The 10,013-nt window shown below is 41.9% G+C and overlaps 1 non-coding gene across 1 annotated transcript; it reads left to right on the top strand.

Moving 5' to 3' along the window:
* Positions 1-9,381: 9,381 nt before the first annotated feature.
* LOC130953740 (small nucleolar RNA R71) lies at positions 9,382-9,489 on the top strand. The gene has a single exon (XR_009075901.1). It is a non-coding gene; the product is annotated as a small nucleolar RNA R71 (small nucleolar RNA).
* Positions 9,490-10,013: the final 524 nt, after the last annotated feature.

Here is a 10,013-nt window from a genome sequence, read left to right on the forward strand (position 1 = left end):
GTTTAACGCCAGAAATGGGTCAAAACGTGATTTTTGATGCCATTGCAGGGATGACTTTTCCTTGACACCACAGGATCTGTGGACCCCACAGGATCCCCCCAACCCCACCACCACTCTCTCTTCTTCCCCCATTCACCAATCACCTCAATACCTCTTCCCCAAAAACCCTTCACCTATCAAAATCCCATCTTTCTTCACCACTCACATCCATCCTTCATAAAACCCACCAACCTCACCCTTCAAATTCAAACCACTTTCCCTCCCAAACCCACCTATAATGGCCAAACCTCATCTCCCCTCCCTCCTATAAATACCTTCTTCATTCCTTCATTTTCACACAACCTAAACACCACTTCTCCCCCTCTTTGGCCGAATACACCACCATCTCCCTCTTCTCTTTTCTTCTCTTCTACTCTCTTCTTTCTTTTTGCTCGAGGACGAGCAAACATTTTAAGTTTGGTGTGGTAAAAGCGTCGCTTTTTCGTTTTTCCATAACCATTTATGGCATCCAAGGCCGGAGAAACCTCTAGAAAGAGGAAAGGGAAGGCAAAAGCTTCCACCTCCGAGTCATGGGAGATGGATAGATTCATCTCAAGGGTGCATCAAGACCACTTCTATGAAGTTGTGGCCTTGAAGAAGGTGATCCCCGAGGTCCCCTTTTCACTCAAAAAGGGTGAATATCCGGAGATCCGACATGAGATCCGAAGAAGAGGTTGGGAAGTGCTCACCAACCCCATTCAACAAGTCGGAATCTTGATGGTTCAAGAGTTCTATGCCAATGCATGGATCACCAAGAACCATGATCAAAGTGTGAACCCGGATCCAAAGAATTATCTCACAATGATTCGGGGAAAATACTTGGATTTTAGTCCGGAAAGTGTGAGGGTGGCGTTCAACTTGCCTATGATGCATGGAGATGAACATCCTTACACTAGAAGGGTCAACTTTGATCAAAGGTTGGACCAAGTCCTCACAATCATATGTGAAGAGGGCGCACAATGGAAGAGAGATTCAAGAGGCAAGCCGGTTCAATTGAGAAGGCATGACCTCAAGCCCGTGGCTAGAGGATGGTTGGAGTTTATCCAACGCTCAATCATTCCCACTAGCAACCGGTCCGAAGTTACTTTAGACCGGGCCATCATGATCCATAGCATCATGATTGGAGAAGAAGTGGAAGTTCATGAGGTTATAGCCCAAGAACTCTACAAGGTGGCGGATAAGTCCTCTACCTTGGCAAGGTTAGCCTTTCCTCACCTCATTTGTCACCTCTGTATTCAGTTTGGAGTTGACATAGAGGAGACATCACCATTAATGAGGATAAGCCATTACCAAGAAAAGGATGGAGCACACAAGAGACCCCTCTCATCATGAGATCCTGAGATGCCTCAAGGGATGCACTTTCCTCCGCAAAACTATTGGGAGCAACTAACACCCTCCCTAGGAGAATTAAGTTCCAACATGGGACAACTAAGGTGGAGCATCAAGAACACTCCATTCCTCCATGAAATAAGAGAAGATCAAAGAATCATGAGAGAGGAGCAACAAAGACAGGGAGAGACATGAGGAGCTCAAGCACTCCATAGGACCTTCAAGAGGAAGGAAGAGCGCCATCACTAAGGTGGACCCATTCCTTGATTTCTTGTTGCTTATTCTTCTGTTTTCGAATTTTAGTGCTTATGTTTATCTATGTTTGTGTCTTGTGATCATTAGTGTCTATGCCTTAAAGTTATGAATGTCCTGTGAATCCATCACCTCTCTTGATAAAAACGTGCTTAAATTGAAAAGAAAAGAATGCATGAATTTTGAATTTTATAACAGTTTAATTATTTTGATGTGTGGCAACACTTTTGTTCTCGAATGTATGCTTGACAGGCATATGTCTTTGAATTGTGGTTCATGATTGGCTCTTGAAAGAATGATGAAAAAGGAGACATGTACTGAGGATCTGAAAAATCATAAAAAAATGATTCTTGAAGCAAGAAAAAGCAGTGAATACAAAAAAAAAAAGAGAAGCAAAAAAAAAAAGAGAAGCAAGCGAAAAAAAAAATTCCGAAAAAAAAATTGATGAAAAGAAAGAAACAAAGTTGTGATCCAAGGCAAAAAGAGTGTGCTTAAGAACCCTGGACACCTCTAGTTGGGGACTTTAGCAAAGCTGAGTCACAATCTGAAAAGGTTCACCCAATTATGTGTCTGTGGCATGTATGTATCCGGTGGTAATACTGGAAGACAGAGTGCTTTGGGCCACAGCCAAGACTCAATAAAAGTAGCTGTGTTCAAGAATCATCATACTTAACTAGGAGAATCAATAACACTATCTGGATTCTGAGTTCCTAAAGAAGCCAATCATTCTGAGTTCCAAAGGATAAAGTGAGATGCCAAAACTATTCAGAGGCAAAAAGCTAAAAGCCCCGCTCATCTAATTAATACTGATCTTCATAGATGTTTTTGGAGTTCATTGCATATTCTCCTCTTTTTATCTTATTTGATCTTCAGTTGCTTGAGGACAAGCAACAATTTAAGTTTGGTGTTGTGATGAGCGGATAATTTATACACTTTTTGGCATTGCTTTTAGTATGTTTTTAGTAGTTTTAGTTGAGTTCTTAGTATATTTTTATTAGTTTTTAGTTAAAATTCACTTTTCTGGACTTTACTATGAGTTTGTGTGTTTTTCTGTGATTTCAGGTATTTTCTGGCTGAAATTGAGGGATCTGAGCAAAAATCTGATCCAGAGACTGAAAAGGACTGCAGATGCTGTTGGATTCTGACCTCCCTGCACTCGAAGTGGATTTTCTGGAGCTACAGAAGCCCAATTGGCGCGCTCTCAACGGCGTTGGAAAGTAGACATCCTGGGCTTTCCAGCAATATATGATAGTCCATACTTTGCCCAAGATTTGATGGCCCAAACCGGCGCTCAAAGTCACCTACAGAAATTCCAGCGTTAAACGCCGGAACTGGCACCTAATTGGGAGTTAAACGCCCAAACTGGCATAAAAGCTGGCGTTTAACTCCAGAAAACGTCTCTACACATAAAAGCTTCAATGCTCAGCCCAAGCACACACCAAGTGGGCCCGGAAGTGGATTTTTATGTCATTTACTCATCTTTGTACACCCTAGGCTACTAGTTTTCTATAAGTAGGACCTTTTACTATTGTATTATCCATCTTTGGACATCTAGTTCTTAGATCATTTGGGGGCTGGCCTCACGGCCATGCCTAGACCTTGTTCTTATGTATTTTCAACGGTGGAGTTTCTACACACCATAGATTAAGGTGTGGAGCTCTGCTGTACCTCGAGTATTAATGCAATTACTATTGTTCTTCTATTCAATTCCGCTTGTTCTTTGTCCAAGATATCACTTGTTCTTCAATCTGATGAAGGTGATGATTGACACTCATCATCATTCTCACCTATGAATAAGGTGACTGACAACCATTCTTATTCTACAAGCATCTGAGGCTTAGTGAATATCTCTTGGATTTCTGATTGCATGGTTGATCGCCTGACCGACCGAGTGCTCGCCTGACAAACGAGCCAGCCATTCCGTGAGATCAGAGTCTTCGTGGTATAGGCAAGAACTGATGGCGGCATTCAAGAGAATCCGGAAGGTCTAACTTTGTCTGTGGTATTCTGAGTAGGATTCAATGATTGAATGACTGTGACGTGCTTCAAACCTGTAAGCTACTGGGCGTTAGTGACAGACGCAAAAGAGGGATTCTATTCCGGTAGGGGAGGGAACCAAACCGGTGATTGGCCGCACTGTGACAGAGTGTATGAGCATTAGCTTTCACTGCGAGGATGGGAGGTAGCCACTGACAACGGTGAAACCCTACACGAGCTTGCCATGGAAAGGAGTAAGAAGGATTGGATGAAGACAGTAGGAAAGCAGAGAGACGGAAGGGAAGGCATCTTCATACGCTTGTCTGAAGCTCTTACACCAATGATATATATAAGTATCTCTATCTTTATCTTCTATATTATTCTCGTTCATCACCATATCCATTTGAGTCTGCCTGACTGAGATTTACAAGATGACCATAGCTTGCTTCATACCACCAATCTCCGTGGGATCGACCCTTACTCGCGTAAGGTTTATTACTTGGACGACCCAGTGCACTTGCTAGTTAGTTGTGCGAAGTTGTGTTTATGCCATGGTATTGAGCACCAAGTCTTTGGAGCCATTACTAGGGATTGTTTGTGTTTTGAAAAGTATTGATCACAATTTCGTGCATGGTGCACGAAATTGTGATCAATACTTTTCAAAACATAAACAATCCCTAGTAATGGCTCCAAAGACTTGGTGCTCAATACCATGGCATAAACACAGCTTCGCACAACTAACCAGCAAGTGCACTGGGTCGTCCAAGTAATAAACCTTACGCGAGTAAGGGTCGATCCCACGGAGATTGGTGGTATGAAGTAAGCTATGGTCATCTTGCAAATCTCAGTCAGGCAGACTCAAATGGGTATAGATGATGAACGAAAATAATATAAAGGATAAAGATAGAGATACTTATGTATATCATTGGTGTAAGAGCTTCAGACAAGCGCATGAAGATGCCTTCCCTTCCGTCTCTCTGCTTTCCTACTGTCTTCATCCAATCCTTCTTACTCCTTTCCATGGCAAGCTCGTGTAGGGTTTCACCGTTGTCAGTGGCTACCTCCCATCCTCGCAGTGAAAGCTAATGCTCATACACTCTGTCACAGTGCGGCCAATCACCGGTTTGGTTCCCTCCCCTACCGGAATAGAATCCCTCTTTTGCGTCTGTCACTAACGCCCAGTAGCTTACAGGTTTGAAGCACGTCACAGTCATTCAATCATTGAATCCTACTCAGAATACCACAGACAAGGTTTAGACCTTCCGGATTCTCTTGAATGCCGCCATCAGGTCCTGCCTATACACGAAGATTCCGATTAAAGAATCCAAGAGATATTCACTAAGCCTTGATTGCTTGTAGAACAAGAATGGTTGTCAGTCACCTTGTTCATGAGTGAGAATGATGATGTGTCACGGATCATCACATTCATCAAGTTGAAGAACAAGTGATATCTTAGAACAAGAACAAGCGGAATTGAATAGAAGAACAATAGTAATTGCATTAATACTCGAGGTACAGCAGAGCTCCACACCTTAATCTATGGTGTGTAGAAACTCCACCGTTGAAAATACATAAGAACAAGGTCTAGGCATGGCCGTGAGGCCAGCCCCCAAATGATCTAAGAACTAGATGTCCAAAGATGGATAATACAATAGTAAAAGGTCCTACTTATAGAAAACTAGTAGCCTAGGGTGTACAAAGATGAGTAAATGACATAAAAATCCACTTCCGGGCCCACTTGGTGTGTGCTTGGGCTGAGCATTGAAGCTTTTATGTGTAGAGACGTTTTCTGGAGTTAAACGCCAGCTTTTATGCCAGTTTGGGCGTTTAACTCCCAATTAGGTGCCAGTTCCGGCGTTTAACGCTGGAATTTCTGTAGGTGACTTTGAGCGCCGGTTTGGGCCATCAAATCTTGGGCAAAGTATGGACTATCATATATTGCTGGAAAGCCCAGGATGTCTACTTTCCAACGCCGTTGAGAGCGCGCCAATTGGGCTTCTGTAGCTCCAGAAAATCCACTTCGAGTGCAGGGAGGTCAGAATCCAACAGCATCTGCAGTCCTTTTCAGTCTCTGGATCAGATTTTTGCTCAGATCCCTCAATTTCAGCCAGAAAATACCTGAAATCACAGAAAAACACACAAACTCATAGTAAAGTCCAGAAAAGTGAATTTTAATTAAAAACTAATAAAAATATACTAAGAACTCAACTAAAACTACCAAAAACATACTAAAATTTATGCCAAAAAGCGTACAAATTATCCGCTCATCACAACACCAAACTTAAATTGTTGCTTGTCCTCAAGCAACTGAAAATCAAATAGGATAAAAAGAAGAGAATATACTATAGACTCCAAACTATCAATGAAACATAGCTCCAAATTAGATGAGCGGGACTAGTAGCTTTTTGCCTCCAAACAGTTTTGGCATCTCACTTTTTCCTCTGAGGTTCAGAATGATTGGCTTCTTTAGGAACTTAGAATCCAGATAGTGTTATTGATTCTCCTAGTTAAGTATGATGATTCTTGAACACAGCTACTTATTGAGTCTTGGCCGTGGCCCAAAGCACTCTGTCTTCCAGTATTACCACCGGATACATACATGCCACAGACACATATTGGGTGAACCTTTTCAGATTGTGACTCAGCTTTGCTAAAGTCCCCAATTAGAGGTGTCCAGGGTTCTTAAGCACACTCTTTTTGCCTTGGATCACAACTTTATTTCTTTCTTTTTCTTTTCTTTTTCTTTTTTTTTTTCGTTTTTCTCTTTCTTCTCTTTTTTTTTGTATTCACTGCTTTTTCTTGCTTCAAGAATCATTTGTATGATTTTTCAGATCCTCAGTAACATGTCTCCTTTTTCATCATTCTTTCAAGAGCAACAATTTTAATATTCATGAACAACAAATTCAAAAGACATATGCACTGTTTAAGCATACATTCAAAACAAAGTATTGCCACCACATCAAACTAATTAAGCTAGTTTTAAAGATGAATTTGAAATCCTGTACTTCTTGTTCTTTTGTGATAAAACAGTTTTCATTTAAGAAAGGTGATGGATTCATATTCATAGCTTTAAGGCATAGACACTAAGACACTAATGATCATAGACACAAACATGGATAAACATAAGCATGAAAATTTCGAAAACAGAAAATAAAGAACAAGGAGATTAAAGACGGGTCCACCTTAGTTATGGCGGCTTGTTCTTCTCTTGAAAATCCTATGGAGTGCTTGAGCTCCTCAATGTCTCTTCCTTGTCTTTGTTGCTCCTCTCTCATGATTCTTTGATCTTCTCTAATTTCATGGAGGAGGATGGAATGTTTTGGTGCTCCACCCTTAGTTGTCCCATGTTGGAACTCAATTCTCCTTGGGAGGTGTTTAGTTGCTCCCAATAGTCTTGTGGAGGAAAGTGCATCCCTTGAGGTATCTCAGGGATCTCTTGATGAGAGGGTCTCTTGTTTGCTCCATCCTTTTCTTGGTGATGGGCTTGAGGTCATGCCTTCTCAGTTAAACCGGCTTTGGATGCCATAAATGGTTATGGAAAAACAAAAAGCAATGCTTTTACCACACCAAACTTAAAAGGTTTGCTCGTCCTCGGAGAAGTGGTGTTTATGAAGGATGGATGTGAGTGGTGAAAGAAAGAGATGTTGAGGTGATTGGTGATGGTGAAGAAGAAGAGAGAGTGTGGGTTGATGGGGATCCTGTGGGTCCACAGATCCTGTGGTGTCAAGGAAAAGTCATCCCTGCACCAAATGGCATCAAAAATCACGTTTTGACCCATTTCTGCGTTAAACGCCGGGCTATGCCCATTCCTGCGTTTAAACGCCAGGTTCTAGCCCTTTTCTAGCATTTAAACGCCAATCTGGTGCCCCTTTCTGGCGTTAAAACGCCAGAATGGTGCCAGACTGGGCGTTAAACGCCCAACTGCTAGCCTCACTGCCGTTTAAACGCCAGTGAGTTCTTCCTCCAGAGTGCTGTTTTTCTTCCTGTTTTTCATTCTGTTTTTGCTTTTTCATGGATTTTGTGACTTCTCATGATCATCAACCTACAAAAAAACATAAATAACAAAAGAAATATATAAATATAATCATTGGTTGCCTCCCAACAAGTGCTTCTTTATGTCAGTAGCTTGACAGAGGCTCTCATGGACCTCACAGATACTCAGAGCAATGTTGGAACCTCCCAACACCAAACTTAGAGTTTGAATGTGGGGGTTCAACACCAAACTTAGAGTTTGGTTGTGGCCTCCCAACACCAAACTTAGAGTTTGATTGTGGGGGCTCTTCTTGACTCTGATTTGAGAGAAGCTCTTCATGCTTCTTCTCCATGATGACAGAGGGATATCCTTGAGCCTTAAACACAAAGGATTGTCCATTCACTTGAATGATCATTCACCTCTATCAACATCAATCACAGCCTTTGCTGTGGCTAGGAAGGTCTGCCAAGGATGATGGTTTCATCCATGCACTTCCCAGTCTCTAGGACTATGAAATCAGTAGGATGTAATGGTTTTCAATCTTAACCAAGACATTCTCTACAAGTCCATAAGCTTGTTTTCTTGAGTTGCTGCCATCTCTAGTGAGATTCTTGCAGCTTGTACTCAAAGATCCCTAGCTTCTCCATTACTGAGAGAGGCATGAGGTTCCACTTGACCCTAAGTCACAGAGCCTTCTTGAAGGTCATGGTGCCTATGGTACAAGGTATGGAAAACTTCCCAGATCTTGTCTCTTTTGAGGTAATTTCTGCCTAGACAAGTCACCAGTTCTTTGGTGAGCAAAGGAGGTTCATCCTCCCAAGTCTCATTTCCAATAACTTGTCATTTAGCTTCATGATTGCTTCTTCTTCAGAGGAAGAATACTCATCAGAGCTCATGAAAGGCAGAAGTAGGTCCAATGGAATCTCTATGGTCTCATTTTGAGTCTCAGATTCCCATGGTTCCTCATTGGGGAACTCATTGGAGGCTAGTGCACGCCCATTGAGGTCTTCCTCAGTGGCGTTCACTTCCTCCCCTTCCTCTCCAAATTCGGCCACATTGATGGCTTTGCATTCTCCTTTTGGATTTTCTTCTGTTTTACTTGGAAGAGTACTTGGAGGGAGTTCAGTAATTTTCTTACTCAGCTGTCCCACTTGTGCCTCCAAATTTCTAATGGAGGATCTTGTTTCAGTCATGAAACTTTGAGTGGTTTTGATTAGATCAGAGACCATGGTTGCCAAGTCAGAGGGGTTCTGCTTAGGATTCTCTGTCTGTTGCTGAGAAGATGATGGAAAAGGTTTGCCATTGTTAAACCTGTTTCTTCCACCATTATTATTGAAACCTTGTTGAGGTCTCTCTTGATTCTACCATGAGAGATTTGGGTGATTTCTCCATGAAGAATTATAGGTGTTACCATAGGGTTCTCCTAGGTAATTCACCTCTTCCATTGAAGGGTTCTCAGGATCATAGGCTTCTTCCTCAGATGAAGCATCCTTAGTACTGCTTGGTGCATTCTACATTCCAGACAGACTTTGAGAAATCAAATTGACTTGTTGAGTCAATATTTTATTCTGAGCCAAAATGGCGTTCAGAGTGTCAATCTCAAGAACTCCTTTCTTCTGACTAGTCCCATTGTTTACAGGATTCCTTTCAGAAGTGTACATGAATTGGTTATTTGCAACCATTTTAATTAGCTCTTGAGCCTCTGTAGGCGTCTTCTTCAGATGAAGAGATCCTCCAGCAGAGCTATCCAAGGACATCTTGGACAGTTCAGAGAGACCATCATAGAAAATACCTATGATGCTCCATTCAGAAAGCATGTCAGAAGGACATTTTCTGATTAATTGTTTGTATCTTTCCCAAGCTTCATAGAGGGATTCTCCATCCTTCTGTCTGAAGGTTTGGACTTCCACTCTAAGCTTACTCAATTTTTGAGGTGGAAAGAATTTTGCCAAGAAGGCATTGACTAGCTTTTCCCAAGAGTCCAGGCTTTCTTTAGGTTGAGAGTCCAACCATATCCTAGCTCTGTCTCTTACAGCAAAAGGGAATAGCATCAGTCTATAGACCTCAGGGTCAACCCCATTAGTCTTGACTGTGTCACAGATTTGCAAGAATTCAGCTAAGAACTGATGAGGATCTTCCATTGGAAGTCCATGGAACTTGCAATTCTGTTGCATTAGAGAAACTAATTGAGGCTTAAGCTCAAAGTTGTTTGCTCCAATGGCAGGGATAGAGATGCTTCTCCCATAGAAGTCAGGAGTAGGTGCAGTAAAGTCACCCAGCACCTTCCTTGCATTGTTTGCATTGTGTTATTTTCGGCTGCCATGAGTTCTTCTTCTTTGAAGAATTCGGTTAGGTCCTCTAAAGAGAGTTGTGCTTTGGCTTCTCTTAGCTTTCTCTTCAAGGTCCTTTCGGGTTCAGGTTAGCTTCAACAAGAATGCCTTTG

The sequence above is a fragment of the Arachis stenosperma genome, chromosome 9 (assembly GCF_014773155.1).
Source record: "Arachis stenosperma cultivar V10309 chromosome 9, arast.V10309.gnm1.PFL2, whole genome shotgun sequence".
In the NCBI taxonomy this organism is placed as follows: Eukaryota; Viridiplantae; Streptophyta; class Magnoliopsida; order Fabales; family Fabaceae; genus Arachis; species Arachis stenosperma.